General features: G+C 29.8%; 1 protein-coding gene across 8 annotated transcripts in view; it reads left to right on the forward strand.

Annotated features, from left to right (window-relative positions):
* LOC111622875 (complexin-like) overlaps positions 1-23,178 on the forward strand; it is a 244,259-nt gene that overhangs the window by 151,647 nt on the left and 69,434 nt on the right. The window contains exon 1 of one of the 8 annotated variants that reach the window (XM_023365320.1): positions 16,000-16,127. The exons of the other annotated variants lie outside the window; for them this stretch is intronic. The gene's annotated coding sequence lies outside the window, so the exon portion shown is untranslated. Of the gene's footprint in view, positions 1-15,999; positions 16,128-23,178 lie in introns of those variants that run through there. 8 annotated transcript variants of the gene reach the window in all.

Raw genomic sequence — 23,178 nt, forward strand, 5'->3', positions numbered from 1 at the left:
ATAAAACCTTACTAAATCTCAATTAAATGATGGAGAATTTCTTTTAAATTTAACATCTGTAATCGAATCTTTTATAAAAGTATAGGAAGAGGAGGAGGAAAGAGAGAAGAGGAGGAGAAGGAGGAGGAAATATATTTAAGTAAATGTGCAACGTTTGTAAGAATAAAATCACAGGAAAATAGGGTGATATTCGATACGAAATCCCATTATAACTGCAAATATTGAAACATTTGCAACCTTCAACTCAGCGTTAATAAATCCTAAAAGTATTCAATAGCAAGAAAGTAGCAAAAGTGCTCTACTTAAAATGGATTTTATTTGCAATTTTAACGAGTTAAAGATCCGATTAAAAGAGAATAGTGAATTGAATTACACAGAAAAACAATTAAGAAAAGAGAAAAGATGAATCTGATTATTTTTAATCGATATTTTATCCACTTAATAGCATTAAAACTTCACTAATATTGGGGGGTCCTTAATAACTACTTAGTTAAGTTTTAATCTCGTAAGTGCTTCGTAGAATCATAAGATGAAGGCTTTTTATTAATCGATCTCGTTAAGAATTGTTGACAATCTACCAGATTCTTTGATCTTATGCAAGAGAAATGTTTTCTACAGATTTAAATTTTCTTCATTACTCGAGAATTTCGAGCTTTTTAAAATAAAATATTCTGACATTTTTAGACTCAGGGAACTTTTAAATGTCGAGGAATACAAAAAATTTTGGGGTATTTTCTATATGTATGTATGTATATGTGAGGGGAACGATTTTGTTTACCCAATTTGAAGCTTAATAACTCGTGTGCCTTTTGTCCAAAATTTATGAAATTTGGCAGGAAGATTTGGGTATTAATGGCTTTAATGCTGTTAAATTTTGGTGGTTAAAGGTCAAAGAGGTGAGGAGATAGAACGTGTCACGTGTCGTATCTAGAGTGGTGTCGGTCTTAATGAAGAATTTACTCCTTATTAGCATTTACAATTTTAATAAAACTTATCTCTATCCTCGAAATTAAGCTTTTTGCCATTTTATAATAATTAATAATATAAAAAGTTTTAAAAATAAAATTCTATAACAGATGGCGCAACTCATAATTTTAAAATTTTTTTTGCCGGGAAAGTTAGGCAACTCGTTGCTGGATTTTTATTGTATAGAAAACAGTTTCGTTTCCTGAAAGTTTTGTTTTTAGTTTTATAAATTAATTTATTAATTATTTAAAAATAATTTAAAGCTAATAAATTCGGACTTAATTATAGAAAAACGTTGTTAATTTTATATATTATTAAATAAATATTTTCTTACATAAATCCTACGAAACGTGCAATAGATAAACACATGCATTTTCTGTATAATTCATTGGTAAAGTAGGAAAAAAAATGAATTTTGCGTAGAATATTTTAATATTTATCATTAACACATTATAATGATTAAGAAAAAACATCAAAATAATGTGACTATCAATATAATTAGGCCATAATCATTAAGACGAGTTTACTTTTAATGCAATTTTCTCTTATTATTTTCTGTGTATTTTATGATAAATTATCCATTTAAAGCTTTGTTTGTTTGTTTCATTTTCTTATCTTTTATATAATATGCTTCTTCTTTTTTTTATCCTTAAAAAAAACCAATAATTTCGTACAGCTTATAAGGATTCATTCTCCTCGTTTTACTTTTTCCAAGACCACAATCGTCTTAAGCCGAAGTAAGAACATTATCATTTATTAAGTTCTAATGGTAGATATAAGTATTAAAAAAGGATTTTGTACCATTAAATGCCACTAGAGGGCTTAAAAACGATTGCATGTTAAATAACGTCACTAGAGGGCCTGAAATGGCTATTTCAGGCCATCTAGCGGCATTATTTGGCATTCAATCGTACAACAACTGTATCGTTTATACTCGTACACCTGTACGTAAAAAAATGTTGGAAATTAACTTAATAAATTTTTTAATTGTTGTTCTTTACGATTAACACCTTTGTATTTTTGAAAATTCTTTAGAAAATATTTAATTCTATAGAAAATTAACTGTATAGAGAGGAAGAGAGAGAGAGAGAACATCCCATTTTCCATTCAGTTGATTGATTTTCACCAGATGTTGCTTAATTTCAAACTTGAATACGTCCTTAGCTTTACCAGGAGGGAGATGTCAAGCTTTTGGCATCTATCGGAAATCCAACTCCCAAAAGTGTCACCGAATTGAAGGCTTACTTACTTACCAACAGGTAGAAGTAGAAGACATAAAAAAAATACAGCAATTTTTTTTTCCTTCTACATATCCAACGAGTCATGAGAAACAGACTTTTAGATACTACAGACTTTTTACTGCTGACGGAAACTATTATCCCATGGGACTTCATATGACATACAAGAAGCATCTAAGCAACCAATTTCAAAGAGGAATTTTTTTTTCTTGGGCTTTTTTTTATATAAATAAAAAAGGTAACTCATTCGAGCAGAAGTAGATTTAAAAGATTTTAGTTTCGTTAGATGTACTGAACTCTTCCATATATATATATTTTTACTTATTTATTTATTTTTTTGAAAGGGGAACTTATAGGGGGTCGAAATGTCTTACTAACACAACTCACGTCCAGATGTCTTCCATGTTTCAAAATAGTTGGTTTGCCCTTAGTCTCTGCACGATTGTGTCAGCTGCAGGTGTAGTAATACTGCACGAACTGCCCAATTTCTTTACTTTTTTTTTTACTTTTTCCTCCCTCTACGAACCACTGACGCCTCGTCAAATTCTTATTGAGAGCAATTGACGGTTTGTGCGATCGTATGAACACAATATTGTTTAGCCTTGAAAGTTATGAAGACATTAAATTACTCGAGAAGTCATTACTTTTTTAAAATGGCTTCTGCAATAGCTTTTTTTTTGTTTTTTAAATTAAAATTGTTCCGGCGATTTTAATTTTATTACTGGAGTGAGATTGCTTTAGTTTCAATTGAAAATTTTAATGTTATAATTCGAAAATAATTTCTATATTTGTGTGAAAATAACTTTAGAATTTTCTAATTTTACTCACGTCTTTCAAATTCATTTCGAATTGGACGTGTAAATGATAAGATAATACCTTCGCTAGACGTGGATTTAGATTCTCATACCCTTTTGAATTTATATATATATATATATATTTTGAATTTTTCATTACATGGAAGTGAAATTTTATAAAATAATTTAGTGTTATAATTCGATTATTTTCTGTTTATTTGTTAACAAAATATTATTTTTTCCACGAGAATATTAAACGGGATTGACTGGAAAGAGATGTCACAGGAAAATTAATTAATTTGCCTTACTCGTTAGTAGAAGAAAATTACTTATCTCTTATAATAATAAAATACAATATAATTGCTTGGAACGTGGGTTCGGACCCTTTGAGATGTACTGTACTTTTAATAAAATAGGGCATGGATGTAGGAAAGTGGGTTCAGATCTTTTAAGAAGAAAGAAAATGGACGTAGGTTCGAATCTAATTCTAAATCGAAGGTATGAATAGGATCTAAACATTACTTTTTATTTTCTTCAACTTTTCTTCTTTTTCTATTACTCTTTTCTACTTTCTTTTCCAAGACAAATTAATATTTTCGAATTATACTACCAATTACCCTTTCCTCTCCTATAATACAAATGAATATTCGTTAATTTTCACAAATTAATACACAATAAACTAATTAAAACTAACAAGAAAAGAATTTAACAAAATCAAATTATTATTATTATTATTAATGCTCTCCTTTTTTGCCACGTGAATAAGAAAAATTCCCAAGAATTGTATACAAGAACAAACAACTTTTAACAAACTTCAGTTTAATCTAATGCATTTTCTATTTTTTTTTTTTTTTTTAAGAGCATATAAATAAGCAGAAAAAGTTTGAAATTTTGTCTTTTCAACCGAACAGAGAAAGAATATTCGACTTTAAAATAACGAGATGATTATTTCAACAGCAGCAAAGAGTACATACTTCAATCCCTTGCTTACGTCTCAAAGGCTAAGGATGCCATCATTTTGAATCTTAAGTATGATTGATGAAAGAAACATAGAAATACATCAGACTCAAAATAACAGATCTTACTAAATACTTAAAATATACTGCATATATATATATATTATATAAAAATCTTTACGTGATAAAAGTCAGTTGCCTTATCCGGCATATTTTTCTACAATTTTTTATTTATATATTCGTGAAAATATACATAAAAGTTCCACGTTTTATTCCTATAGAAAGTGTATTATATTCTAGAGAAATCCTTATTATTATTATTATTATTTTAATCGTTAAAAGTTTAAAACTTTTAATAAAAATCCGAACTTAAAAAGTATCATTTTTAATAGAAAAACTGTATTTAAAAATTCTGGAGAAAATACTTTTGTTTATGTATATTATATTCTTGAAAAATGCAATTTTCTAGAATATAATATAATTTTAATTAATGGTAATAGCAACGAAACCTTTTAACAACGGCCACTGACGGTGTGCACAAAACAAAAATGTTCGTTGCTCGGAGGTTATTTTGTATGAAACGTTCCAGAAAACATGGCCGTCGTTTAAAGGTGGCCGTTATTACAGGTTTTACTATAATAATTTCTGACTTAATACAAATTTGAAACATTCATCTTTTGTTTCAATATCTTATGTTTTAAAAAATAAAAATACAGTAAAACTTGTCTAAAACGGAAACCTTCTAAAAACGAAGACAATAGTTCGGTATTGTGCGATATACAGGATTCACTGTGTTAACCGCCATTTTACATAATAAAATAATAAGTCCAGTTAAACCTGTATAAACCGGACTCGCACCATACCGAATTATTTTCTGTTTTTGCAGGTTTCCATTTTAGACAGGTTTTACTATATTTTATGCGTTTAAGACAAGTTCTAATGTAGTTTTTTTTTTTTTTGTATTGGCAGGTTTCCTTTTAGGCAGGTTTTACTGTATATTGGACGGTTTTCGTTTTAGGAAAGTATTTTTATTTCTTTTTTTGCAGGTTTCTGTTTACTTACGTTCGGTTTTAGACAGGTTCTTTTACGTGTTTTGAAGGCTTTTTTTTTACTAGGAGATTCTTACCGATTAACAAGCTAAAAAAAACAACTTTAAGAAATAAATTCCTTAGAAAACAGGCTTAAAACTTGTTATTTTTACTTTTTAGAACTTATTCTTTAGAGAATAACTTATTGCAGTTTAGTACATTTGTTTGTCTGTCCGAACCGATACAAAGATAATGGCTAGAGATACACGACCTGTCTCTGCAAATAGATCTAGATAAAAGGTGAATCAAGCCTTTCAGAGTCGTTAAGGGATTGTAGATAAGATGGACAATATCTTAATTTGATGCGATTTAAATCTGTTTAAGTGAACAACAGAACTCGAATGATTGACTTTCTAATCCCATAGTTAAACTATCGAACTGTTTTCTCGGATTATTAATTTTTAAAGCCCTATATTTTGTATTGAAGAGTGCATATAATATTTTAAAGTTAATGCAATCCTCCTTTAAACTTGATTGATTTACTAGCATTTTTCTCTTCTTGTTCCTCCGAGAAAATTATGAATTTTTCGAAATTAAACTAAAGAATTTTCGTCAGGTAACAATTAAAAGTAAACGATACGTTAATTAATTTCAAAATGAATACGTAAAATTATTATAATTTCGAGCGAATTAAAATTGATAAATAATGTAACTTAATTTCAATGTTAATTTATTATTGTCTTGCAGTATTTGAAAATTGCAGCAGCATAATTCCTCCTGTCTGACTGTCCGTCCGTTCTCTTTGTTTTAATCTCGAGAATGGAATTTTAGATACCACGAAAATCGAGACCGGATATTGAAACTCGATTAACTATATAGTAAACTCCGGTTTGGACCGGAAGTCACGTGATTTCGATTCAAAAATTCCCGGAGAACGGGAGATCAGATACGAAAAGCCGATTAATCAATTTTCAAATTAAAATATGATTATAATTGTTTGTCCCTTCCGTTGAACGAGAGTCCGCTAATATATATATACGCTGGTTTATTCAATTAACAGGGAAAGTAATATAAACTTTTAGTGTGTTGAATATTTGTTATGGAACTTGTTTTCATTCATGCATACAAAAATTTCAATCACGATCGAAATTTTGTTTATAGAGAATGTAATTATAAAAGTGCACTTCCTGCTATCGAATGTTTAAGTTGAATTCTGTAGGAAATGAAATCGTCTTCGTTTCTACCCGGATATTGACTAAGTCAGTAACACCTCTGGCTACGAATACAAGTTAAAGGACAAATGACGTGACGTGATGATGCCAATAAATGTTACTCCATTTACTTTATGTTTCGGGATAGTTTCGCTCGCTTTATACAAACTAATCTGCTTGATTATTCTTTGATTTAACCAAACTTTTCGAAGTTAAAAACTATTTAACTTTGACTTTAGTGTGAATAGTTTGATTTAACTTGGACTTTATATGTAAGTACGGTGTTTATTTTAGTATTTTTGAATATATTTAATTACGTAAAAAAGTGGATAAAACCACTGAACACAGGTCGTGGGTTCGTATCTGAACAATGGGATGGCCACACGTTTTTTGAGTTTTCTTTCTAATATCTAGGTCTAGTTTACAAAAGGAAGTCCTTCTGAGAGGCACCCCATTGGCTTTAACACTTAAATAGGGGGAAAGTTTATTATAAGAAGTCCTTCCGGAAGACACCCCTTGCAGATCGCCTAAGTGTTATATTTTCTGATTTTAATCCAATCAAATTACACGAAAAGGTTTAAAATGTCAATATTTTAATAATGTAATCACTTCTTTACATTGTATTTTATTATCTGTTCTTAGAATCACCCTTTTGAAATCCCCATTCTAAGTAATTCTATCTGTTATGAAGATTACCCATTCAAATTGAACTATTCTCTTATATACTTTAATTAACCTCGGTTAACCGATTTTTGGCTACCCTGACAATCTTTACAACTTTTATTTTACAGATTTATCACAATTAACTCACATAAATATACTGTAAATTCTTCTATACACGTGTCACAATAACCTTTAAATTTAAAAGGCGTGGATTCGATTCCCACCCGGGCGTAACCTACAATTCTAAATTGATTTTTTGGAATTTCATACGCTTCACTTGTACCTTAAATTACACATCAGACAGGTAATTTTATTATTTTATTGACTAATTACCCGTATTATTACTTAAAAATTCGAATATTAATCGCATTGTTACTCGGATAAAATTAAGGAAAAACTTCTTTACAAGATCGAAATCATTGAAATTAAATCTACTTCCGAGAGATTTTCAAATTTAATTTATTATATCTTTAAAGAAAAATTTATAAAAAAAATAATAATAAAATAAAATAAAATAAAGAATGCAATTTATTACTTTTATTATTCAAATCACGATCTAACGTTGTATTTAAAATAGTAAATTCTACAAATGAGATATTTTTCGCGATTTGATTATTGATTTTTTTTTTAATATTATTTTTAAGATGAAATTCTTGAGAAATTACATTTTTGTAACGTGAATATCTAAACGAATTTTATTTTATTTAAAATAATAATAATTTCGAATTTTATTCAAGGCTATGGAGGGGCCTCCTAAGCTTCGTGTTGTTTAGTTTATATGTAAACCAGGCCCTGAATATAAACTTTAATAATATATATAGTGAAACCTGTGTAAACCGGACTAGCGAGATACCAGGTTTGGCAGGTTTGTTTCTCAAACACCTGTTTAAAAAGAAAAACAGTATTTCCCCGCCGTGCTTCCGTTTTGGACAGGTTTTACTGTATAACAATTAGAAGAGAGGAAGGGCCTCTTACATGATGTAAGAGGCCCTTTCTCTCTGCTAATTGCTCCCTCCCTTACATATTATAAGAGCCTCTTCTATTTAGGGTTTCTTATATGCTGTAAAAAGCTCTTCCTCGTTACTAAATAGCAAGAAATTTCAAAGTTCGAGACTTTAAGCAGAAGATTAGGGCCTCACTCGACTATTATGAAAGCTTTTAAAATTATTATTATTTATTAGAGGGAAAGGGCCTCTTATATGTTATACAATACGACGCTCATTGTCATATACGTATGTTATTAAAGTGTAACATATAAGAGGCCCTTCCTTTGTACTAAATAATAATAATAATTTTAAAAGGTTTCATAACAGTTTTGTCGCTTAAACAATAAGTTAGCTACAGCTTAAGATCTCAGCTTTTAAATTTATTATATGAATTCCGTGTTGTACGAGTCACTTAGATTTTACAAATATGTGAGCCGTTCACAGCCCGGCACACGTATTTGTAAAATCTAAGTGACTCGTACAACATGGAATTTATATAAAACGGAAAAATCAACAGTGTTATAGGGGGTCGACTGTATTTTTATATTGCTTATATTTAAAATGCCCTTTATGGACTGCGTTTAAATTGTCGTCTTTGTGGTACGTACCCCACCTTTGGCCTTGTACAGTACTTATGACCACTAGACACAAGTCGAGGGTTCTGTCGACAATTCACCACGTGGAGTTTCCTGTGTTCTTCACGTGTTTAGTTATCTAAATAGGGACCATTTTCCAATAGAAAATCCTCCCCTTGAAGGGATATGTTGCCTTATTTAATCAGACAATCAGTTTTAGTGCGCATTATATGACATTCCTAGCCATTCTTTTAGCTCTATAATTTAAATATTTAAGTTCTTTAAGTACAGAGGAAGGCTTTTATGCTTGTTTCTTCTATTTTAATTCTATTTATAATCATATAAACACCAAAAATGCGTATTTTAGGCATTAAAAATGCCACAGAAATTATAAAATTCACGTTAATAGGCTTTAGAATATATTAAAGTTGTTCTTCAACTTTCTTAAATAATTAAAATTTCAATAATTTAAAAAAAAATAATAATAATAATAAAATATTTAAGAAAAATGATATTTACGTAAATACTCCCTACCAAAAACCATTAATTTCTTCATAATTTATTTATTATAAATAATAAATGAACATTAAATTCAATTAAAAAATAAAATTAATTCAATTAAATATTTACACGAATATCATTAAAAAATATTGAATAAATTCATCAATTTATTTTCCAATTTACTCCATAATAAAGAATTTTCTATTGGAATTTTATTGATTTAAATGAAAAATTTTCAAGCTTTTCTAGCTTATATTACATTAATGTTCATGCTAATGGTAAAACATGATTACACTAAAGCCATTTACTAACCGCAATTAACATCAATATATTATTATGTTGTTGCGGTTAGTTAAGAATCCGGTTGGGATAATCGTGTTTTCGAAACCATATCATTAAGACGAACGTCGGATTTTTATTATACAATAAAATACACGCGCGGTTGTAATGACGTCGCCGCGACTTCAAACATGGCGACGAAAAACTGATACGGCTTAATCGATTATAGAGTTTATAGTCTCATTCGTCAACTTAGTTTCCATCATTTTAGACAATGGTGTATTAACAAAGGTCTGGTATCCATAATTTAAAGATTTATATGGCTTAATTCGACTCCTCAATTAACTTTATTAGTCTATATCGCGTTTAATGTTATAACGTGACTTGGTTGGTCGTGATATAAGATATTTGCTGGTATCAATTTTCCAAATATTACACGAGCTTATTAATCATTCTGTTCCATAAATTTTAATGAAAACGGTTAATTTTATTCCTTTAAAATTTTAGAAAACCGAAATATAATGTTTAGAATATTCTTTTAAATCGATTTATTTAGGAAATAATCGTTTACTTTGTTTAACTTTAAAACCATTTAAAACAAAGGAAAAAAAATCGAAGAAACTCAATAAATTTACGTGGAATTGCGTGTTACAAGATAATATTTATATTCTGTATTGTAAAAAATGAATATTTTAATTAAAACCTCGATATAGCGCCACCCCCGTTATAGCACCGTTGTTTTCTTTATATTTACTAAATGGCAGTGTCTTTCGTTATTCCCGAATTTACTAATTTAGGATATTTCACTTCAAATTGCATTGTTATAATCGAATTACGCTCCACACTCGATTCGATTTAGCGCCACACTCGGTTTAGTGAAATTTCTAAGGGGGTAAGAAATGGTAGATTAACAAACTCATTAATTTAAATAACTTTTTAGTGTTCGAGGTTCTTCGGTTTATCATCGCACTCGATTTTAGTGCCATCTTCGGAGGCTAACAAATTGCGACGTTGTAGCGAGGTTTGACTGTATTTGGAAAATAAATTAAAATATAAGTTAAATTACGTGTTTTTAACCTTTATAAGCTGTTAAGTAACGCTATTAAGTGATGAAATATGTTTTTATTAAACAAATTACGATTAACCTCGATATAGCAGTACGCTTGTGAATAGCGACACCCTCATAAAACGCCTAAGAATACTTGTGAATGTATCTTACCTCGTAATTATTAAGCAAGAAGGAAACCTTTCTGTATCCGTGAATTAATAAATCCTCGATATTACGTTACAAAAAAGTCGTCATCAAATCACGTGACTTACACCCTCCCAAATTTCAACATTTGCTTTAGACCCCATAACTTTCTGTCATACTGTTCTTCAGTTTAGCGTTACACTCGATGCAGTACCAATTACAGAGTCAAATAAAAGATAACGCTAAATCGAGGTTTGATTCTACATTATTAATAAACTATCTTTAATCATTTAAAAGGAATTATATTCAAAATTTTTAGATAAAGTTAACATTGCAATTTTAAAACGTTGAACAATATACAGTGAAACCTGTCTAAAACGGAACACCAGAGACTTCTGTTTTCGCAGGTTTCTGGCTGATAGTATAATATTTAACATTAAAAAATCGTTCCGTTCCGTGTTAAGGCAAGTTTGTTGTTTTATAAAGTGTCCGTTTTAGACAGGTTTTATCGAAAAATATTTATTTATTTATTTATTTAATACTAAGTTTATAAGTAATTCAATTAGACGATATAGGTATTTTTAACTAGCTTTTGGGCCAATGTGTGTGTCTAGGTGTAGGTATGTGTATATATATATATATATACACACACACAATGTCTCAAGTATGTACAGAACCTACAACTTGTGTTCATTGGATTTATCCATTCATCCGTAATGGATAAAATACAGAATTTGCATGATAAGTACACTTAAAAGGGTATATAAATAATTTATTTAATAAGATTTTTAATTTTGTTTTTTTAAATATAAAATTCTTTTAAAATTCTTCACAAAAATTACTAAATTAAATAAAATTTCCTAACATTAAATTTAAAAAAAAAGGACCAAAAAAAAACAATTAAATGGTGCACAGAATTTGATAGAAAATTCAATTGAACAAACGATGATAGGAGATGAATTAGAATTAAAATCAATAAATTGTAATTAATTTAGTTGATGATATTGTAATTTTAATTTATTATTATTAATTTTTTGTATCTTTTTATATAATTTTTTTTTTCACAAATAAAATATCTCGACAAAGATAAGAGAAAGTAAAATTTAAAAAAAGTAAAATAAAATCTCCAATTCTTAACTGAATTTAACCACTTGGGAAATGAATTTTCTCTTACCTTATTAAAGATTAATTACTTTCTAAATATATTTATATTATTAAAAATAATAAATTATCTCTTAATAATACTTTAAACATAATCATTAATTGAAAATTGGAAAGTAATTTAAAAAATAATTTAAAGAAATTGTCTAAAATGTATCTTTTTTTACAATTTGTGCGAATGTAAACTAAATTTTTATGTAAAAAAAGCAGTAAAAAACCTGTCTAAACCGGAACTTTCCAATTTTCCGTTTTATAGAGGGTCGTGTTTTAATTAATGCGGAAAAAATGCCATAATTTGTATTTAGAACCGCTTAACGTGTCCTTAAAAGACAGGTTAAACGATACTAGTTTTTCAAATTGTCTTTAAAGACCACACCCGCACAGAGAGTATAAGAAACATTAGAGAGGTTGCGGCCGAAATTTTCATCTCTCAAACGTGAACGTCGAACGTCGAGCACCGCTTACAAGATTGCGGCGCTCGACGTTCGACGTTCACGTTTGAGAGATGAAAACTTCAACCGTAACCTCTCTATTATTAAAAAAACCTGCTTTAATAATGATTTAAAATTAGGCCCGGCTGAAAGTTTTGGAAGCCTCGTGAAGAAGTAGGCCCCAAAATTTACAGCCTCCCTCCCCCCTGTAAGCCGACTCTGTTTAGAATTTAGTAGTTGTCATGCCGAAAAATTCCGCTTTAGTCAGGTTATGTCATGCAACTGATGGCCAGTTTTCCGTTTCCGCTTTAGACAGGTTCCGGCTTGATAGAAAATCGTTACGTCCGTTTTATAGAGGGTCCGTTTTAGACAGGTTTTACTGTATTTAGAAAATATAGTAGTATTTATAGTAAAATTAATAAACTGATGAGGGAATTCAATTTTCTTTCTTTATTCGAGTGCATATTTTTTTTATAGGAAAAACAAAAAAAATCAGTCAGTATATTTGGGTAAACAATAATATTAAATGCAAGCAAACCCAACTCTCTTATGTAAACCAATGCTAAATAAATAATATTTTTACAAATAAACATTTTTAAATTAAATTTTTTTTTAATTTTTATTTTTACCTCCCTTTTCTTTTTTCTTTATGTTATAAAAGATTAGATTAAATTTCAAATAAATAAATAAAGATTTTTAGATCATTATTTTATATATTTTTATTTATTTTTTTTAGCTTTATAAAAAAAGCAAGTATTTTTATAATAATAATTATTTGTTTACGAAATTAGATCTGTAAAAATATTAATTTACTATATATTTTTTTAATGAAATTTCGTTTAGAAATTGGAGCTAATTCTTAATATAAATTTTCTATTGTGTTTTTAATGCTTTATTTATTTACTTTTTAAAATATAATACGAATAAATGCGTATATAATTGCGTAAATAAGTAAGTTAAATATATTATATAGTCTATATAGGCCCTATATAGACATAAACACATACACAAGTTGGTCGAAAAGTCAGTTGTTAACAAGGATATATCTCTTTCAACATTATGGAAGAATAGTTAAAAACGATTCATTTAAACAGTTAATAAAATATTGGTTAACTGACTTTTGGGCCACCCTTTTATATATTTACTTAGAATAAAATCTCGATTTACCGCCAACAGCATAAGTAAACAAATGGTAGTGGATGAATCGAAGCTTGACGTGGAGTCTTTCGGGTTTTTTTTTTTTTCTTTTTTCACGTGGATAACACCTAAAAAGGGGGCGAATTACCCATAGAAAATCCTCCTTGGCCGATCTCTCACTCCTTACTTACTTTGGAAAATCTTTGCTTGATATAGACCACTAGTGAATGAGTGAATAGAAGCCACTGAACACAAGTCGTGTGGATTCGCACCCGTTTAACATAGGCTGTTACATGGAGTCTTTCGAGTTTTCTTCACTTGAATAATACCTAAATAGAGACCAATTTCCCATAGGAAATCCTCGTTGAAAGTTCGTTCGTGTGTTGCTTTGCTTTATCCCATCAAATCAAACCTCAAATTTTTAGTTTATACAAAAGGAAATAATGGATTTTACTCCATTTTCTTCATCACTGCACGAAATAAATATTCTAAATTATCTTTAGATAATTACTAGTTCATTATCCAACTACTTTACCATCGTATAATATAGTCAAGTATCATTAAACATGATGTAACATTATGTCTTGTTTTATTGACTCGGTGTAATGGCTTACTTGATTTATTTTACTTTATTCTGGAGAAACGAGAGCGGAAAAAAATCATATATATATATATTTTTTTTAAATAAATATGCAAATTTATTAAATAAAAACTCTCATCTAATTATAAATTTAAATTAAGTTCTTCTGCTGGCTCTTAAAATAAAATCCTCCCTGAAGATTCTCGAAATTAAATTCGAAAATATAAATAAAATTCCGTGTTGTATTCTTGCTTTATACTTGCGTATTGTTAGTACAATCAAACCTCGTTGTAGCGTCATTCCGAAATCGTGTGTAACGCTAAATCGAAGAATACCGAACAGTGAAAGTTATTTAAAGTAATGAGATCTACATAGGAGTTTGAGTTTGTGAGTTAGAAATTCACATGGTTTGCTGATAACAATGCCCTTTGAGAATGAGAAATATTACATTATGTAATTCATACATGACGAACGATGCTACTATTTAATAGTTATGCGGAAGTCCCATTTACTAGCATTGATCGGCGCTATATCGAGGTCTGGTTGTATCTTTGTAACTTATTCGATTTCGCGCGTTTTAAATGTTGTCTGTTAACTCCTTGTGTATTAAAAACAATATTTTTTAATGCCAGTATTGTTTTATATATTGAAACTTTTCAATTGTTTTGGATTTTTCCCTTATCAAACATAATAGCGTTGTCAGAACTGTATATAACAATGCAGAAGACGCAAATATTCACAATACAAGACACCAAACAACAGACAAACCAACACAAGCTCAATATATCACACAAAGAAACCGTATAACACACAAGGAAACTGCATAACACTCAAGGAAACTGCATAACACTCAAGGAAACTGCATAACACACACAAGGAAACTGCATAACACACAAGGAAACTGCATAACACACAAGGAAACCGCATAACACACAAGGAAACTGCATAACACACAAGGAAACTGCATAACACACAAGGAAACTGCATAACACACAAGGAAACTGCACAACACACACAAGGAATCTGCATAACACACACAAGGAAACTGCATAACACACAAGGAAACTGCATAACGCACAAGGAAACTGCATAACACACACAAGGAAACTGCATAACACACGAGGAAACCGCATAACACTCAAGGAAACCGCATAACACATACAAGGAAACTGCATAACACACACAAGGAAACTGCATAACACACAAGGAAACTGCATAACACACAAGGAAACTGCATAACACACAAGGAAACTGCACAACACACACAAGGAATCTGCATAACACACACAAGGAAACTGCATAACACACAAGGAAACTGCATAACGCACAAGGAAACTGCATAACACACACAAGGAAACTGCATAACACACGAGGAAACCGCATAACACTCAAGGAAACCGCATAACACATACAAGGAAACTGCATAACACACACAAGGAAACTGCATAACACACAAGGAAACTGCATAACACACAAAGAAACTGCATAACACTCAAGGAAACCGCATAACACACAAGGAAACCGCATAACACACAAGGAAACCGGACACGTAAAAGGAGTGCATAACACATAGAAACCTCATCTATTGTGACTACGTCACACTACAAGTAGGAACAATACAGATACGCACAAGACGAAACGAGATAATAATTTAATAACACTTGTCACAAGTTGTATTATATATAATAGAAACACAAGCGTAACAGATACAGTAAAACACACAACACAGTATGTATTACACACAGAAACATATAAACAATAGATAAACATTTAACACAATAGATATAATCATACGTATATAAAAAAAAGCACAATTACAACAGATACGTATACATAAATTCAACATCTAATTGCTTCATTAAAACCATTAATTGCAATTATATGTTTTATCAGGTTAATAATTTAACATTGTTTAACCTTAAAGTCGTCTTAGGAGACGACGTAATTATTTATGTAACCACTAGTCGATGTCAAACGAGATAATTCTTGGCGAATGTTCATTGATAAACGGTCACTTAAGTCAACACAATATCATAATGTCAACCTGATATAATACATTACACCACCAATTCTTCACATGCCCATTAGACTCTGGCTATAAATTATTTCACCTTCAACATTTTAAATGTTTAATTAACCCGAAAATATTATTACGATTATATTTATAATTATTATAATAAATTATTTTTAATTTTAATTTACCTTCCTTTTGTGTATTTTTGTCGAGAATCTATTGTTGTAAGGCATTGTTTGACTTGTTTCTTCGAGTTGAAAGTTGTGATTGTTGAAAGTTTTTAGTTGTTTCTGATGTTCTTAAACATTTTACAACGTTTCGAAGTTTTTTTATAGGGTTATAAACACTGAAAATGTAAAATTTATTGCACTCATGCTGTAGAAATGGTGTTGTTTCGTGTAGAAATAACACAATTGTAAGTAATATATGGATTATTTTTTTATCTCCATTTATTAATATACGTAAAAGACGTCTCAAAAATATGTTAACCGTGTACTAGAACAGTGTACTTATTTTTTTTTACTTTTATCTATTTATAAGTACTGTATTTAGAACACGTGTACTAAAACACTTTAGTATACTAGCATCCGAAAATGGTATACTAGAACACTACTGTATTATTTAGAACACTAATATTTTCTGGTTCTAGTACATTAGTATACTTGTGTGTTCTAGGTATAGGTAAAGGTAAAAATAACTGAAACGCGTACTATAATACAAGTATTCTACTATAGGTTAACTGATTTTTGTGCCATTCTGTATTTGTATATAAGATTCACTGTAATTGCCATTTCTTATAACAGATTACTTGTTTTCAGAATATTTTTCTTACAACTCTTGTTAATTTATTACGTATAACTTCCTATACGTTAACAATAGTACACATCAATAGACAAGTTAATGTTTATTGATGTATATAACTTACTATCGTATATTATTACATACTATTATTAATGTATACAGTCGACCCCCTATAACACTATTGATTTTTCCGTTTTATATGAATTCCATGTTGTACGAGTCACTTAGATTTTACAAATACGTGTGCCGTTCTGTGCCCGGCTCACGTATTTGTAAAATCTAAGTGACTCGTACAACATGGAATTCATATAAAACGGAAAAATCAATAGTGTTATAGGGGGTCGACTGTATTTTGTACTAATGTAAATTTCGATTATAAATTTGGACTTGTATAACAAAGATATAGCATTTTTAACATAATTTCACACCAAATTTTACAAGATAAATCGTTTTATCACGTAATTAATCTCGAATTTTAGTACACGGTTAGGCATTCTTCACCCGAATAACAACAACACTCGACCGTGTTAACACAACTAGCTCTTAAGCATCCCCTCCTCCTCCTCCTCCTCCCTTAAAAAAATTCGCAATTTTATAAAATTTACTCCATTTATTAATTACAAATTAATGGAAAATGACTAGAGGAGAATATTTTTGCACTGTTTCTTTTGTGAAAAAAAAAATTCATTAATGTTAATTCAATTGGAATGAAATTGCTGCTGCCTGTATATAAGTGTAGCAGCTACAACTCAATCACTAGATATATAAAGGTCATGTTTTTTGACCATCAAAGATTGCACCAACCAAGTTTAAAGTTTTTTCCGCTTCAGTCAATGGAGGTGACATCTAGTTTATGAAGAATCAATATTTCAAACTTGACATTTCCTGTTTATTTCGTAGTGAATTTTTTGTAATGTCTCTCACCTGAAGCGAAATTATTTCTTCTGATTTTACTTATTTATTTATTTATTTTTTCTTTGTAAAAAGAACAATATTTTTTTTCAGAATATTTCGATATTATTTGCTTTGGGGTGTAACAGGAAGTAATATTTATTTATCTATAACTATAAAATTTCGATTGAATACAGTTTTTGGAAGATTGTAGTTGCTACTTCTCGGATTTGGGTTGTTGCAGGGGGGGTTTGCTGTTACTGTATCTCACGCCCTAAATTAAAAAGCGTGACGGACAGATATGAGGTATGGATATGAAGTTTATTGTTATATTGCTAGTGTGAAGCTTGTATGATGTTCAAATGGTTTATGCTACTTATAAGATGTTATTTGTTGCATTTAAAAGGTATTGTATCGATTTATGCAGTCTTGTGTTAGATACATTTTACTCTTCTATACTTTATGTATTAGAAAATTATGTTTTAATTGTATTTAAAGAATCTCTATTCTCCAGATACGTTAAAGTTTTTTTTCTCTTGAGATTTTCAAAAAATTCGCGACTTTTTTTACTTTTTTTCATAAAGATTTTTGTGAAGTTTTAATTTCTTCAATGAAAAAAAGAAACAAGGAAAAAAAAACACGTCTTAATTCAACTCCCCGTTGTGTCATTAAGAAGAAACTTATTAGTTTAGATAACACTAGGGAATATACTGAAAATTCTGAATGACATTTTCGCTATCTTCTTTTAAACATTTGCTAATTTGTTAAACTAAACTTTAAGCTGGAAAAGTTGGTAATTGTGTTGATCGTGTTGAAGCGTAATTTATTCTTTGGATACCTGAATAATCATGTATTGTAGAATTGTATGGAGAAAAAAATGCATATTATCATCATCAGCAGTGAGTTTTTACCTTTAAAATTTAGCTATTGCTGTTTACACCATTGTATAAGCGAGCCAACTTGAAAAAAAAAAAAAAAATTAAAAAGTAAGGCTGATCTTCCTTCTCTTCTTCCATCATCATTAACAGCATCACAAACCTCCCAAATCTCTCTCAACGAATAAACTACGAATACATAAAAAGTTGTATAATATACTTAAATTATTGTTCATATATTATTATTATTATTATTACTTCCCTCTTCCTATAAATCAATACGAGAGATTATAACACATATTAATATTAATAAATTCATTTTGAAAAGTCCATCAATGGCGTGTAAAGTTATAAAATATTAGCATTATCTGATCTCGCTTAGAGAGAGAGAGAGAGCTCGAATGTGTGATTTATTCTATTTGATAGAGGGGTGATTTATGGTGAAGCGAAATGGCACCTCTCTAACACGGGGCATGTTTGGAATGTGAAGACGTTGGATGAATTGAATAGAAAATGAGGAATTTAGGAGGAGGAATTGAAGTACTAAAAAGGGGGCGAGAACGGGGGAAGACGAATTCTCAGTCAAGACGGTAAATTATCTTCGTCATATTCCTTTCGAGTGCTATTGGAATTTGATGAGATTCTTTGTTTCCTTAAGTTATGAGGATCGATAAACATCTATAATTGTTAGACGAAGAATTTTCACTCGCCTAAGATCTGGTGAAGACCAATTATAAACGGTAACAAAAGCTATTGACAAACATGGTTCAATGAATTTGTTCACTTCACTTACTTAATGGAAGATGAAAAGTTCTCTTCTTTTAATACTTTTATTCATTAATTTGCTCTTGTTACGTGTTTCCGTAATGAGTGTCCTTGCCACGTTTTGGTTTAAAATTGTAGAAAAATTGTTTGGAAACAGATGAGGTCTCTTCTACAATTCGTATTTTTCTATCGATAAAGCGGATTTTGTGGTGTTTTCGTGGAAGATTTTAGTGTGATTTACTGTCTTACAGTGTTTTTCGATGATGTTTTTCATTTCTAATCGTTTAATAATTAATAAATTAATAACTTTCTATTGGTAAAATGAATTTCTGTGATGTTACAATGGAAGATTTTAGTGTGTTTTTAAAGATATTTTTCAATGTTACAATGGCTTTCTTTGATATTTTCGAAACATCACAGGAAGCCATTTTATCAATAGAAAAATATCTGTGGTGTTTTAGCGTGTTTTAGTGTGTTTTTCTAAAGATTTTTTTCACTTCTGATCAATTAATAAGTTGTTAATTAACGATTTTTATTTGTTCTCTCTTGATAATTCAACTAGTAAACGCCCTTCTAATATAATAAGAGGGTGGAGCAAACATATGTATGGGTGCGGTGTGCTTTTACTTCTTCGACACTATCGAATCTATTGTCCTTTCTTTTATTTTTATCCGTTTGATAGATTAAAAAAGTATAATAATAATAACGAAAATAACTCTTCTGGCGCAATTTTTAAATAATTAAACACTTAGTTTGTTTGGTCTGTTGGTTTGTCTGTCCTTTCAGTTTTATCGAAACTGAAAAATTGACTTCATCATGCTTAAATTTTGATCTGGCATGCTTATAATATAGGGCGTGAAGGACAGAAACACCAGAAAATCACTTTAACTCATAAATGAACGATGTATAATATATTTCTCGGTAAATTAAAGTAATAAAATTTTCAATAAACGATTTAGGAATAAACTACACTACATAAAAAATGTAGAGCGTGACTGACAGACAGTGACACAATAAAGTGTGAAGTACAGAAGCATCAGAAGAATTATTTATTCTACGAAAAAATATATATATTTATCAATAAAATAAATTAAATTAAAATAATCAAGCTTTTCATAAATGATTTACGAACGTAGAAAGTGCGATTGTCTGTCGGTAACGCTGTATACTATAGGGCGTGACGGACAGAAAAATTGTTTAATTTACAATATAACTAATTCATTAATAAAGTAAACTATTAAAACATATATATTTTAGTAATAAACTTTAAAAGTTATATAAAATCTTACGAATAATTTTCTAAATCAACAATTGTTAAAAAAAAAAAAAAAAAAAAAAAAAGAAGAGAGATAAGACCGTTTGCCAGAAGAAAATGATTTTCGTTCCGAGAAATAAAAAGTCTTCCCGGATTTGGACGAAACTTAAATGAAATTCCGCCAAAGATAAGGACGTTCTTTGGAGACAATTGTCGCATTCGTTTTCTTCCTTCTCCTTAAGCGTCCGATTTCGATTTCTCGGTTTTTACGGGAAAACTGAAAAGTTTTCTAAAGGGCGTCACCAAAAAGCCCGGCGATTTGTATAGAACGATACGCGTTTGGAATTGTTACTTNCTGTATGCTTCAATTTCTAATCGTATTTTAAACTTATTTAATTAGAAATATAGGCTCTCGATTTCAGTAGTGTCTTTCTCCTGTACATCACACTTTTCCTTATAGTAAAAGAGTCATGTTGGTCATATAATTGCATTCCGAAGACAATTTTTCATTGAAATCACGTAACTTCCGGTCTAGACCGGAAGTTACGTGATTTCAATGCAAAGTTCTTATATAGTTAGTTGGACCTCCTGCCGCTAACCTTTCCATATCTAATCCGGACTTTAATCCTTCTAACTCTATTTTCGAGATTAACGAAGGACCTACAGACAGACGGATGCCAGTGGGAATTTATACGTTCGCAATTTGAAAATTGCTACCTAATAGTCATGTGTTTTCAATTAAAATGTTTTTATTCCAGAACGGAATTAGATAAATGCACGGCATGACTCTTCTGCTATCAGGAAAAGTATGATTTACAGGAGCAAGGCACTGTTAAAATCGGGAGCATATTTTGTAGAATAAAACTTGTAAGGTTTTTAACCGTATACAGTCAAAACTGTGAACAACGACCATTTAAGGGAGCAACAGAAATGGCCGTTGTTCGGAGGTGCTATTACTTAGAGGTTACTTTATAAGCAGTTCCGCCTCAAAAAAGTAAGTTTCTGAAGAACGGCCGCTGTTTACAAGTCGTCTGTATTGAAGGTTCGATTGAATTTGCATGAATTTGCAAAGTACGTGCGTACGTTTTGCATGGGTTGTAATTTTTTCCGTATGTTTTATGGGTTATTTTTCTCTATTTAATTTAAATTACAAATGTTTTTTTTAAATATTTTTTTAAAAAAATACAATCCTAAATAAAGTTTTATATTTTAAAGTAAAAAAAGTCAACAAAATTCCTTATAAATTTTAATTAAATCCACAAAATCGCCAGAAAAATTTAAATAAAATATTAATAAATCACTTAAGAACAATATACAGTACACACGACATGTACCCGTCTGTCAGTCACGTCCTGTATTGCACAGCGTGACGGACAGAAACATTAGAATAATCATTTAATTTACGTGAGAATTATGTGTAATATAATAATAAATTTATTAATTTTCGAAGATCTAATATAATAATTATTATTATATGAAGAATGCTGCATGTTTTATAAAAGCAAAATACGGCAAAACGTTTCGTATATTTTTCTATTATTTAAAACAGATAAAACAAAAAATTATTATGACGCCACAATACTGTATGCTTCAATTTCTAATCGTATTTTAAACTTATTTAATTAGAAATATAGGCTCTCGATTTCAGTAGTGTCTTTCTCCTGTACATCACACTTTTCCTTATAGTAAAAGAGTCATGTTGGTCATATAATTGCATTCCGAAGACAATTTTTCATTGAAATCACGTAACTTCCGGTCTAGACCGGAAGTTACGTGATTTCAATGCAAAGTTCTTATATAGTTAGTTGGACCTCCTGCCGCTAACCTTTCCATATCTAATCCGGACTTTAATCCTTCTAACTCTATTTTCGAGATTAACGAAGGACCTACAGACAGACGGATGCCAGTGGGAATTTATACGTTCGCAATTTGAAAATTGCTACCTAATAGTCATGTGTTTTCAATTAAAATGTTTTTATTCCAGAACGGAATTAGATAAATGCACGGCATGACTCTTTTGCTATCAGGAAAAGTATGATTTACAGGAGCAAGGCACTGTTAAAATCGGGAGCATATTTTGTAGAATAAAACTTGTAAGGTTTTTAACCGTATACAGTCAAAACTGTGAACAACGACCATTTAAGGGAGCAACAGAAATGGCCGTTGTTCGGAGGTGCTATTACTTAGAGGTTACTTTATAAGCAGTTCCGCCTCAAAAAAGTAAGTTTCTGAAGAACGGCCGCTGTTTACAAGTCGTCTGTATTGAAGGTTCGATTGAATTTGCATGAATTTGCAAAGTACGTGCGTACGTTTTGCATGGGTTGTAATTTTTTCCGTATGTTTTATGGGTTATTTTTCTCTATTTAATTTAAATTACAAATGTTTTTTTTAAATATTTTTTTAAAAAAAGATAGAGAAATCGCTTATCTTTTAGAAGAGAAATGTTACCTTTAATTTATTATAAAAGGTTAATGTTATGGAAAATCTTATTCTTAATACTTCCAACTTATTTCCTCGACTTTAATCTGGTAACAAAATCATTTCCTCTGCCACATCTTCCGGAAATAGAAGAAAATAACGGAGGGAAAAAATTGAGAAAAATAAATTCTTTTTAATCTTATTCAATTTTTTTTTATTTCTTTTATTTTTATTTTCTCTATTTTTATGTAAAAGATTTTCAAACGTTTTAGACATCAAAGAGTGACGAAGATATATATATATATATACATACACACTAATTATCCTTGGAAGTGTTTGAATGCAAGATGCAAAGGGTCATTCTTTTATAAGATTTTAAGCTGCAAAAGAGTCATTCTTTTAAAGATATAAGCTTCAATGTAGTCATCCCTTTAAAGATTTAAGCACAGATGAAATATTCC

Source organism: Centruroides sculpturatus, unplaced genomic scaffold (assembly GCF_000671375.1).
Source record: "Centruroides sculpturatus isolate CEXI.00-Female unplaced genomic scaffold, Cexi_2.0 scaffold290, whole genome shotgun sequence".
Classification (NCBI taxonomy): domain Eukaryota; kingdom Metazoa; phylum Arthropoda; class Arachnida; order Scorpiones; family Buthidae; genus Centruroides; species Centruroides sculpturatus.